This window comes from Hemiscyllium ocellatum, unplaced genomic scaffold (genome assembly GCF_020745735.1).
Source record: "Hemiscyllium ocellatum isolate sHemOce1 unplaced genomic scaffold, sHemOce1.pat.X.cur. scaffold_153_pat_ctg1, whole genome shotgun sequence".
Classification (NCBI taxonomy): domain Eukaryota; kingdom Metazoa; phylum Chordata; class Chondrichthyes; order Orectolobiformes; family Hemiscylliidae; genus Hemiscyllium; species Hemiscyllium ocellatum.
The window spans coordinates 784,804-798,248 of record NW_026867802.1 but is presented as its reverse complement, the minus strand read 5'-3'; the positions used below and the strand labels follow the sequence as shown (position 1 = coordinate 798,248).

General features: G+C 43.0%; 1 non-coding gene across 1 annotated transcript; it reads right to left on the bottom strand.

Moving 5' to 3' along the window:
* Positions 1 to 569: 569 nt before the first annotated feature.
* trnar-acg (transfer RNA arginine (anticodon ACG)) lies at positions 570 to 642 on the bottom strand. The gene has a single exon. It is a non-coding gene; the product is annotated as a tRNA-Arg (tRNA).
* Between the last annotated feature and the right edge of the window lie 12,803 nt (positions 643 to 13,445).

Sequence of the window (13,445 nt, the reverse complement as noted above, 5' to 3'; positions counted from 1 at the left end):
CATAAGAATGTTTTGAGTGCTCTGGCCTCGGCAAAACGGGAGTTATGTTTCTCAGAGCAGAGCTGATTGTGAGGAGACATGATTAAATTGTCCGAGATAATGAGGAGCATGGAATTACAGATTGAAGGAAACATTTGGTCTTGATCGATCACGAGGGTTTGTAGATTTCAGACAAGACGCAGAAAGCTTTGAATAGATCTGCAGGAAAACTTTATAAGTCTGCAGGTGGTAGACTCTGGAACTCACACTCTATAACGATTAGTTGGACATTTAACTCTTCATTCTTCTCCGATTCCATTGGCCAAGGAGTTTAAAAAAAAAACTCACAGCCGACAATTCCCGCGAGCAACAGTGATGCGATTGGCGGCTTTGCAAAGTAGAAAGGTGCCCATGACCAATGTGTGCGACTGTTTGGCTTCCCTCCTGTGATGACGCTGGAACATTGACTGTCATGTTCTCGTGGACATTTCATGAAGGCATTCTCGTTCCAGCAGATTAAGATCTGATACCTTTTTTCGGCCGCAGAAAAATCATTTTTTAAATGCATTATAAAGAAGCACACTGCTACTCGAGCCAGGTAGGAATCGAACCTACAGTCTCCTGAACCGTAGTCAGGCGCGTTATCCATTGCGCCACTGGCCCGACGCACAGGGTGAATCTTAAGAGCCGTGATGTTAGCACAGACATGATTAATAGCAGTGATGTTCATTAATTGAAAAAGCAATAAAGATAATCACGATCACTGCTTCAGTCCAATCTTCATCACCTTTCAAAGCAGGTTTTTTTTCCAAAAAAAAAACACGTGTGCCCATTATTTCCGTCTCTGAAACATTTATAGCAAGGTAAGGGACAGAGGTGTTCATGGGGTACACTTTCCCATCAATCCCAGTCACTAATACACAGCTAAATGTCTCCCAACAGCACCACACAACAATGATTTCAAACAATATCATTTATTTTCATCTCTGTTCACGCTAAAGATAGATAAACCAACAGTGACCTGATAAATTAAAACAAGATAAAACTGAACCAGGAATAGCGCCCGCTGACTGGGGTCTGTTTCTGGGAAGAAGACTCAGACTCTCTTTGGCTTAATTGGCGACCCCAGATACATTGTGTTTGGGTCCAGAATCATATAATGACCAAACACGAAACCTCTAACTGGGCTATAGCACCGAGTGCTTCCCTCCCCTTTAGCCCTTACTCACCGACTATCGATTGGAGACGACAACATTTCGTTCCAATGATCACTCGCCGAAAGCATGCTCACCAATCATGTTAACCCTATACATGCTGCAGGACCCATCCCAACTGTTGAAGTATAATGCCCAATAGCGAAGAGGCGGTCCTACCATGACCAAGCTGGAGGCATTGGTCCTCCAACCAATCCGAGAAACTCATGGGCGCGCTTGGGGCTCTGATCAATCATAGAATGCTGTTGGGCTAAACTAATCTAACCAGAACTTCCACATCCCAATGCTCAATCAAATTCGTTTGAAAAATTCTTCCAGTTCAAAACACATTTGTTAATGATGATTCTGTTCCCTTTCCCGCAGATGAAAGTGAGGACTGCAGATCCTGGAGATCAGAGTCAACATGAGAGTGGTGCTCAAAAAGCACAGCATGTCACGTAGCATCCGAGGAGCATGAAAATCTAAGTCTCAGGCAAGCACCCTCCATCAGTAACGTTTCACGGAGCCAATTTATGATCAATATTGCTACTATCCCTTATATTCCTTCATTCCCAGATTTCAGACACAGTGGTCTCACAGAACTTTTGCCTTTTGTTTTTCCAATCTACATTTATCTGATCGTTCTGGATTAGCATCATGAAGACTTCTTTTTACCTCATCAAAAAAATCAGCAGACAGTTCAACACAATTTTCTATGAACAATTCGATTTTATCTTTCCTGAATGGAAAACATATTCTTTCACGTGGCACCTCATTTTGTCTGGTATGACCGTTTGCTTTAAACGGTTATCCTGTCAGTACTGAATTAATTTACAAAACGTTTCTCATGGCAAACTGAAAGTGTGTACCTTTTCAAGATGAGGAAATGTGTCTGAATGAGTTGTAACTTGGACATGCTTACTGGTGCCAGGAAGCGGTGGAAGGTATACATACTTTTCCACTTTCACCAATATTCAATCCCACTGAAGTCCACCACTTGCCAGCACAATGCAGGACATTTTCTGTCATGATCCTCTGGTCCAGTATTCCTTGCATCCCAACAACTGCCCAGACCATTCCATAAAATCACAGAAGTTGCGACTTTACCACCTGGTAGGGCACCATCAAGTATTGCATGCAGCTCTGGTTACTGAATTTTGGAAAAATGTGAAAGGTCTGGAAAGGGTTCAAAGGAGGTTTACTAGGATGGTGGCTGGTGTGGATCGAAGTTCATTCGACCAAAATCTGAGGAGACTGACGTTGTTTTCGTCGGAGAGAAGAAGGTGGACAGGTGACTTAATCATGACTTAGATGATTATCAGAAGGTGAGATAGAGTGGAGAGTGAGATCCGCTTTCTTCAGACGGCGAAGGCCAACACGAGGAGCTATAGTATTACATTGAATGCCGATTGATTTAGGATAGATAACTGTGTTAATTTCTTTACCCAGAGAGTAGTACGGGCGGAAATCAGCCTGCCTGCAACAGTCGTAGACTGGCTGAATATAAGAGTATTTCAATGTGCATTGGACATATATATGGATAATAATGTAACGGTGAAGGTTAGATGGGCATCACATTTCTTTCACAGGTCAGTGCAAGATCGAGGACCGAAGGGCCTGCACTGCGCTGTAACGTTCTAATGTCTAAGCTAGAAGACCTGCTGGGTTACCATACCTTTCCTCACTGTGTAACTTTCCAGACACATCTTTCAGTGATTTGTCAGCACTTCATTCAATCCAGGCAACTGTATTTCCTCCTCTGAATTTTATCACTCCAAAATGGTGAGAGATAAACAGAGTCAGTGACAAAGCTGAGATCACCGACGTTCTGTACGGAATCAATAACAAATATCTTGATCTTCCAGTCTCCGGTGACATCAATATTACACTGTGTTCCTAAGGCACCATTTCAGACTCCGGTCTGCTGCAGTGCACCTTCAAGGCACAGTACAAGCTGGAAGAACGGCACCTCATTTTCTACTGACTGACTATGCAGCCTTCAGGACCCAGCATCGATTTCAATCATTTCAGATCCGCCTTCTTCCGCATTCTTTTCCCACCCGCACGTCCCATTAGTTCCAAAACCGGATCGTTGGACTCGAAACATTTACTCTCCTTTCTCTCCATAGATGTAGAAGAGCTGATGAGTTTTGTTGATTCATTTTGTCTTTTGTTCAGAGAACGTTTTTCCATTGAAGGCTGCAGGAAGCATCTGATTCCAGGAGAAGTTGTTCAGCGGAGATGAGAAGAATGACAAAGGGCTGGACCATTCCCGCTGTGAAGGTAGACGAGCCAGCCTGGGGCTGTTTATCCAAGTGCAGAGAAGGCTGTGTGAGAAACTGATTATTGTGCACATATTATGAAGAGGAGAGATATGTGTGACCGAAATAAGCATGTTTTGGGAAGTAATAATATGCAGTAGCATAGATTAAAAGCAAGAGACAAGCGATTAAGCGGAGATTTAGAATAAATATTTTCACCCAGACAGTGGTGTTTGTCTGGAAATCACTATCTGAAAGTGTGGTATTGCTACGTGTCAGTAGAATATTTCAGCAGTAAATAGCCAAACACTTGAATAGCCAGAGCACAATTGGATAAGCACCTGGTACTGGAAAATGTGACGAAGGCAGACATGCATGAGATGGGATTCCCGATGCAAAGGCAACCCTGTGTGCTTAAAAAGGCCTGCTTGCGTGGCTCTGTGGCGCAAGAGAAAGCCCGTTGAATTTCCCCGTGATTGCTGAAGTTGTTATTCCAAGATCATCGATTTGCATCTCACCAGAGTCGTGGTGAGATTCTGATATAATTAAAAGATTATACCCTGATCATTTAAAAGCCCTAAAAGTTGGTGCATCTCCGACTGTTGAATGCTAGGCGTTCTGCACCTTTTCTACTCACTGAGAATAGAACATACCTCGGCATCTATCAGCCTCAATTTAAAGCTGTGTGCCCTTGTGCCGACCATCACCATTTGTAAAAAGGTCCTTCACTGCCCACCTTAAGAAAGCATCTGATCATCGTGTATGTCTCTACTAAATCATCTCTCAAACTTCTTCTCTCTGTCATAAACAGCCCCAGGTCCCTCAGTCATTCTTCGTAAGAATTTCCCTCCAAAAAAAGACAGCATCGTATTTAATCTCCTCTGTACCTTTGCCAATGAATGCACATTCGTCCGATGATGTGGCGACCGGAATTGTATGCAATTCCACAATTGCTGCCACCAGAGAATTTCTGGAGTGCAACATGATCTCATGGCTCTGAAAATCAATCCCTCTCCCAATAAATCCAACATTCCGTGCTCCTTCCAAACAAACTTTTCAACACGGGTGGTAACTTTCAAAGTTTTTTGCACAATAGCACCGAGGTCTCTCTGCTCATCTTAACTTCCAGAATATTACTTTGAGCCCAGAATTCTTCTTGTTTCTGCTTCCAAAGTGAATGGTCTGATACCCGATCAGACCAGACTCGGCTGTTCCTCTGCAAAGCCTACAATATTAGTGCAGAAACCCAATTGTCTTGAAACGGACATTGTTTTGTCTCACAAATGAACAGTTTCGATGTCTATTGAAGATAGAGCTCGATTAGCCAGCAGGAAACACGATGATGTTGATAGGCTGTAAAAAGACATTAATATACTGGCTCAGCCATTATGATATCGAATGGCGGGGCGGGACAGGAGCGGTGTGAACAATGGCCTCCTCATGTTCCGTCCTGACTGGGCTGTTTCTGGCCCAAGTCTTTAAACACTAACATAATGAGTGCAATTTGAATCTACATCAAAAAATATTAAGGTCGCACGTGTACCTCGCTGCCCTTTCAGCTGGATGAGACAAATCCTGTCGTAGCTTGAGATCAGAAAGTGGAGATTTCTCACAATTGTTCGGTCAGGATGAACATAGGCTTCCAGGTGGACCAATAGAACAGGCGTCCACGTGGATTCTGGGGATTCAGGGCAGACTCGCCCTTTGCAAGGCTGTAATTCTGGCAAGGTAATGAATGTGAATATCTGACATTTTGAATATTATGCTGGATTCTTGCTACTTTTCACTGTGCCTCACGGGTGGCATAGTGGTTCATTGATTAGCATTGCTGCCTCACAGTCTTGGGCAACTGACTGTGTGGATTTTTCACGTTCTCCCTGTGACTGCGTGGGTTTGCTCTGGGTACTCCGGTTTCCTCCCTCACTACAAAGATATACAGGTCAGGTTAATTGGTCATGCTCAATTTCCCGTAGTGTTCGATGCATCTGTCAAGGGAAATGAGTTTGGGTGGGTTACTCTTTGGAGGTGTGGACTGAATGGGCCCAAAGGCCTGCTTCCACACAGCAGGGAATGTAATCTCATCTAAATTGGAATTCAATTAGCTCTTGCCTATCATTGCTCTTTGTCTCCTATTTATGCAAACCATGGCACGTGCTCTTGGATGTTGAAATGCTGAAGATTGTTGACGTTGTATGCAATGTGGGTCATTGTGTCGTATGAACTTTGCAAAGGAACTTGGTGCAGTGTCAGTGAATCGAATTCTGTGACGAATTGAAACTGATGGAAGGAAAATCCCAATAGAGTCGTGACCAAAAATTGCCCGTGATCAACGCAGGAAGCCACGGTAAACTTATATTCAGTAACCCCTCCCCCACTCAACTATTGTACTCTATGCTACTTTCTCCCCAGCCCCACCGTCCTCTCGCTTATTTCTCCACGCTTCAGGCTTTCTGCCTTTATTCCTGATGAAGCGCTTTTGCCCGAAATGTCGATTTTGCTGCTCCTTGGATGCTGCCTGAACTGCTGTGCACTTCCAGCACCAATAATCCAGAATTACATTCAATAGCATCTTTTTTAAACACGTTTTTCTCTGTCCTTTTACTGAACCTGATGCGACATAATGGATGAACCATAATCAGTACAACCACCTCCGAGGAGGGTTTGAATTCAGATCCACAGCAAAAAATTGAGTAATTGGATTTTTGGCCTCCGTGGCAAGAACAGGCGCCGTGCAAGAACAGGAGCCTATGATGCCAGCTCCATTGGGGCAATTGATCAGGTTGCCGTGCTTCTACAGCAGACTAGAAGTGTCTGAACTGCCGATGTTGAGAGGATGATCCACGCCAGGCGTTCATTTCACTGATATTGGCCAGGATGATTGCAACAACAGGCTGAGAACAGCTCGACGACCGAATCTTACTGTGCAATAAAGGCTCTTTGGCCCTTGATGTTACACCCAACACGATCCTAATCAGAAGTCCAGCTTAACGACATTTTATCATTTTGACTCAAAAGATTATACCCTGATCATTTAAAAGCCCTAAAAGTTGGTGCATCTCCGACTGTTGAATACTAGGCGTTCTGCACCTTTTCTACTCACTGAGAATAGAACATACCTCGGCATCTATCAGCCTCAATTTAAAGCTGTGTGCTCTTGTGCCGACCATCACCATTTGTATAAAGGTCCTTCACTGCCCCCCTTAAGAAAGCATCTGATCATCGTGTATGTCTCTACTAAATCATCTCTCAAACTTCTTCTCTCTGTCATAAACAGCCCCAGGTCCCTCAGTCATTCTTCGTAAGAATTTCCCTCCAAAAAAGACAGCATCGTATTTAATCTCCTCTGTACCTTTGCCAATGAATGCACATTCGTCCGATGATGTGGCGACCAGAACTGTATGCAATTCCATAATTGCTGCCACCAGAGAATTTCTGGAGTGCAACATGATCTCATGGCTCTGAAAATCAATCCCTCTCCCAATAAATCCAACATTCCGTGCTCCTTCCAAACAAACTTTTCAACACGGGTGGTAACTTTCAAAGTTTTTTGCACAATAGCACCGAGGTCTCTCTGCTCATCTTAACTTCCAGAATATTACTTTGAGACGAGAATTCTTCTTGTTTCTGCTTCCAAAGTGAATGGTCTGATACCCGATCAGACCAGACTCGGCTGTTCCTCTGCAAAGCCTGCAATATTAGTGCAGAAACCCAATTGTCTTGAAACGGACATTGTTTTGTCTCACAAATGAACAGTTTCGATGTCTATTGAAGATAGAGCTCGATTAGCCAGCAGGAAACACGATGATGTTGATAGGCTGTAAAAAGACATTAATATACTGGCTCAGCCATTATGATATCGAATGGCGGGGCGGGACAGGAGCGGTGTGAACAATGGCCTCCTCATGTTCCGTCCAGACTGGGCTGTTTCTGGCCCAAGTCTTTAAACACTAACATAATGAGTGCAATTTGAATCTACATCAAAAAATATTAAGGTCGCACGTGTACCTCGCTGCCCTTTCAGCTGGATGAGACAAATCCTGTCGTAGCTTGAGATCAGAAAGTGGAGATTTCTCACAATTGTTCGGTCAGGATGAACATAGGCTTCCAGGTGGACCAATAGAACAGGCGTCCACGTGGATTCTGGGGATTCAGGGGCAGACTCGCCCTTTGCAAGGCTGTAATTCTGGCAAGGTAATGAATGTGAATATCTGACATTTTGAATATTATGCTGGATTCTTGCTACTTTTCACTGTGCCTCACGGGTGGCATAGTGGTTCATTGATTAGCATTGCTGCCTCACAGTCTTGGGCAACTGACTGTGTGGATTTTTCACGTTCTCCCTGTGACTGCGTGGGTTTGCTCTGGGTACTCCGGTTTCCTCCCTCACTACAAAGATATACAGGTCAGGTTAATTGGTCATGCTCAATTTCCCGTAGTGTTCGATGCATCTGTCAAGGGAAATGAGTTTGGGTGGGTTACTCTTTGGAGGTGTGGACTGAATGGGCCCAAAGGACTGCTTCCACACAGCAGGGAATGTAATCTCATCTAAATTGGAATTCAATTAGCTCTTGCCTATCATTGCTCTTTGTCTCCTATTTATGCAAACCATGGCACGTGCTCTTGGATGTTGAAATGCTGAAGATTGTTGACGTTGTATGCAATGTGGGTCATTGTGTCGTATGAACTTTGCAAAGGAACTTGGTGCAGTGTCGGTGAATCGAATTCTGTGACGAATTGAAACTGATGGAAGGAAAATCCCAATAGAGTCGTGACCAAAAATTGCCCGTGATCAACGCAGGAAGCCACGGTAAACTTATATTCAGTAACCCCTCCCCCACTCAACTATTGTACTCTATGCTACTTTCTCCCCAGCCCCACCGTCCTCTCGCTTATTTCTCCACGCTTCAGGCTTTCTGCCTTTATTCCTGATGAAGCGCTTTTGCCCGAAATGTCGATTTTGCTGCTCCTTGGATGCTGCCTGAACTGCTGTGCACTTCCAGCACCAATAATCCAGAATTACATTCAATAGCATCTTTTTTAAACACGTTTTTCTCTGTCCTTTTACTGAACCTGATGCGACATAATGGATGAACCATAATCAGTACAACCACCTCCGAGGAGGGTTTGAATTCAGATCCACAGCTAAAAATTGAGTAATTGGATTTTTGGCCTCCGTGGCAAGAACAGGCGCCGTGCAAGAACAGGAGCCTATGATGCCAGCTCCATTGGGGCAATTGATCAGGTTGCCGTGCTTCTACAGCAGACTAGAAGTGTCTGAACTGCCGATGTTGAGAGGATGATCCACGCCAGGCGTTCATTTCACTGATATTGGCCAGGATGATTGCAACAACAGGCTGAGAACAGCTCGACGACCGAATCTTACTGTGCAATAAAGGCTCTTTGGCCCTTGATGTTACACCCAACACGATCCTAATCAGAAGTCCAGCTTAACGACATTTTATCATTTTGACTCAAAAGATTATACCCTGATCATTTAAAAGCCCTAAAAGTTGGTGCATCTCCGACTGTTGAATACTAGGCGTTCTGCACCTTTTCTACTCACTGAGAATAGAACATACCTCGGCATCTATCAGCCTCAATTTAAAGCTGTGTGCTCTTGTGCCGACCATCACCATTTGTAAAAAGGTCCTTCACTGCCCACCTTAAGAAAGCATCTGATCATCGTGTATGTCTCTACTAAATCATCTCTCAAACTTCTTCTCTCTGTCATAAACAGCCCCAGGTCCCTCAGTCATTCTTCGTAAGAATTTCCCTCCAAAAAAAGACAGCATCGTATTTAATCTCCTCTGTACCTTTGCCAATGAATGCACATTCGTCCGATGATGTGGCGACCAGAACTGTATGCAATTCCATAATTGCTGCCACCAGAGAATTTCTGGAGTGCAACATGATCTCATGGCTCTGAAAATCAATCCCTCTCCCAATAAATCCAACATTCCGTGCTCCTTCCAAACAAACTTTTCAACACGGGTGGTAACTTTCAAAGTTTTTTGCACAATAGCACCGAGGTCTCTCTGCTCATCTTAACTTCCAGAATATTACTTTGAGCCCAGAATTCTTCTTGTTTCTGCTTCCAAAGTGAATGACCTCACATTTTCCCACATTAATTTCTATTTGACACCTCTGAGCTCAGCTCTGCAGGTTATTCAGGTCCCACTGCAACCTGCAGCAACATTTGGCACTGTTGACAACTCCATTGAGCTTCGTGTCACCGGGAAATTTACTGACCCATCATTCCATGCCCTAATCCAGGTTATTTATAAAAATGACAAACAGCAGTGTACCGAAAAAAAAACAACCTGCTATACCACTAGTTTCTGAAATCCAGGACGAACATCTCCCATCAACTACCCATTCTGTCTTCTTCCAGCTAGCCACTTTCTGATCCAAACCAATAAAAAAACTCCATCAATCATACGCCAATGTATTTTAATCAAATAGCCTACCGTGGGGAATATTGTCAATGCCTTATTGAGAACTATATCCACCATTTTAATCGCTTCACCCTCATCCAGCTAATAGCTTAAATTCTCAAAGAGCTCAGTAAGGTTCGTGAAGCACAAACTACTCTTCAAAAAATCAAATTGACTATCCCAAATCAACTTTTTCCTTATTAGATGAACATAAATCCTTTCTCTCATAACTTTTTCCAGAACTTTATCTACAACGAAACTAAGGCTCATTGTTCTGCAATTATCAAAGTTTTCTTTCCTGCTCTTCTTGGAGAAGGGGTCAATATTCACTTAGTTTGAGCCTTCTCGCACTAATCACATAGACTCCGATGACACAAAGTTCACAGTTAAATGTCTCCCCCCACAATTCTCAGAGAATCCTAGGATACATCCCATCAAGCCCAACGGACAGATCTTTTTTCATACTTTCAAGAATTGCCAACACAAACTCCTTACGAACATTAATTTCGTGTATTCTAATATGTTGTATCACAATAATCTCCTCGGCAGCATTGCCTTTTTTCAATTGTGACCACCTATTCCTATCACCAAAGTGCTCACTTCCCTCCACATCGAAAAGATGGCTTGGTTCATTACCCTGTACCAATTCCAATGTGGATTTGCTTCTTGTTGGCCTGACTATATGCTATGTCAGGAAGTCCTCCTGCACACATTGGACAAAAACTTACCGATCAGATTTACTCAAACTATAAACTTTCGAATCATTATTGGTAAAGTTAAACTTCCCCATAACAACTACCCGTTATTTTCGCTCCGATTCAGAATCATCTTTGCAATCTTTTCCTCTACATCTCTAGAATGTTTCAGTGGGCTACTGAAAACTCCATTCACAGTGATCTCTCCTTTCCTGAGTCTAATATCAGATCTTTCTATCTAGTAGACTCTGTAGAGTGCTCATCAAATATTCTTTTCGCTCCCGTAATACTGTCCTTGGCTAATCATGCCACACCTCGCCCTCGTTAACCACCTTCTTTGTTCTTACTGAAATATCGAAACTGCGGCACCAGGAACTCCCAGTCCTTTCATTTCTCCGTTCATGTCTCTGAAATGGCCACAACGTCTAACTCCAAGTTAACAACCCATGCTCCAAGTTCATCTACATTATTCCAGATGCTCCTGGCGATGAAGTAAACACACTTGGAACCATCTTCATTCTTGCCAGTAGACTCTTGCAAACCTGAAAACCTATTTATGTCCTCACTACTCAAAACCTCCTGTAAACTTGAGCTGCAATTCATGTTCCCATTGCGCTGCTGAGTTCGCATAAACCCTCCTGAAGAGCATTAGCAAATTATCCCCCTCCCCTCACCACCCCCAGAATATTGGTTCTCCTGTGGTTCAGGTGAAAACCATCCTAGTTGTAGAGGATCCACCTACTTCAGAATAAGACCCAATTGCCCTGGTATCCAAATGCTGACCCCCTGTATTATCACAGTAGCCTTATGTTCAAAAGCTCTCTCCCTATTCTTCATCTCTGCAAGACGCATCATGGGTAACAAATCAGAGAGAACAACTCTGTTTGATCTAGATCGACGATGTCACTCTGTCTCACTGACGTTCAGCCTTATATGCCTTTTCTTACTAATGTTGTTGTTTCATATGTGGACGATGACTTGGGACTACTCCCCGTCTCCTTTAAGAATCGCACAAATAGGATGCGAGACATTATAAACTCTGAGAGCTAGGAGGCAACATACCAATCATAAGTATGCCCCCACTCACTGAATCTGTAATCTGTTTCTCTCACTATGAAGTCTCTAAAAATAATGCTATCTTGCTGTCTCCCCATCTCTTTTGAGCAACAGGAACAAACCCCATGCTTTACCCCTCCTAAGTCATTCCCCCTCAAAGGTATCAATAACGGTATGCTATGCTTTTAACCGAGGAGCACGACCACAGTGGATGCATGCACTGTCTGCCAGTTCTCCCTAAGTTTACCGACTGAAACTCATCGATTTTTTTTCTTGTACCTGAGGTGTTAGAGCCTGCCGAAAACGCCTCTCAATTATCTCGTCAATCTCCCGAATGATCCAAAGTCCAGCTCCAGTTTCCATAGACATTTACCAAGAAACTAGAGTTGGATGCACTTCCCACAGATGCAGATACCTGGGCATTACTAGTGACTCTTGCCTCCCACATTCTACAGGAAGAACATTCATTTGGCTGACCATCAATTCCAAACGTTCTGAATTCTTACACACCCACACACACACCGACACACACACACACACACACACACACACACACACACACGTTGCAATAGAACGTTGAATAAATCAGCATTCACTCTAAAGATCTAACTTCTGACTTTGTGGAGTGCTCTGTCCTTGGGAAATGCCTCCTTTACTTACGACCACACAGAAACATTCCCCAGGAGAATATCCAACTCTCAATAGAGATACAGGGGTGATGTTTGAGATGGATTCGATTTCTCAAAACGCTCATCATACACGGTGTTAAATTGTGGAAAGGACGCTTATATCGTTTCATGTTATTGCAATTGCTTTAAACTCATACAGGTTATTAAAACAATAAAAAAGAATGATATTTATCTCTTTGTACATTTTCAATGTTGTTGGAAAAACTCGAATCGAAATGATAATTTTTTTAAAATTACTGCTGTGAAACTTAAAGAATTCAAACAGGAATATGTTTCGAGTCTTGTCACGGGATATTTTGGGGGGAGATATGTGAGCAGCAAATTCACTCAATACCTCCTCTGTGATTGCAGCCAAATGACCAATGCAACAGATGAAAAAAATGATGCGTCTCTCAACAAGTCAGTTCCAACTCACTATGGCATAATTTCCCTTTGATTCTCGCCATTATCTAATAGATTAGGTGAGTGGAGATATCACGATCGCAATAGTAAACTGAGACGTTGCGAGAATTAATCCCACACTGTTGGTAACACTTTGTATCGTAAAACAGTTATGCAGGAGACTGAGCCAACAAGCTTCCCTTTAATGCAGAGCTAATACAAACAGATCAGTTCCTTTAAAATTTATAGAAGTTCACTTAGATCGAGCTGCTAAACCGTTCATAATAATTTTCACATTTAGTCGTATTCAGTTGTATGTGTTATACAATTTCTTTCCAATTAACGTTAACCAATTAGAGAGTGTGTACTTAACTCAACCCCATCCCTACAGAGCAGACCCTCTGGCCCCGTTAAATTCTTCGTTTGTCTGTCTGTACGCGCCTGAAATTACTTTTCTCTGAAAAAAAGAAATAATTCCCAATTTCAAAAACATTACAATGAAAAAAAATCAAGCCATGCTCCATTCATCATTCATCACTGGTTTCGATGTTCTAAACTCCAGTTGTAGAGCCATCTGCATGAGGAAATTTTCTTCCTGTTTACTCTCACGGAGTTCACATCATCTGAAAAATTTCCTTACGGACACAAATCACTTTTTCCTGGTTTCAGGCCACGCGATCTATTTGTCTGCTCCACCTCCCCATGAAACCCCGCCTTGTCTTTTCTAATGGCTTGATCCCACAGGATCTCAGTGGAT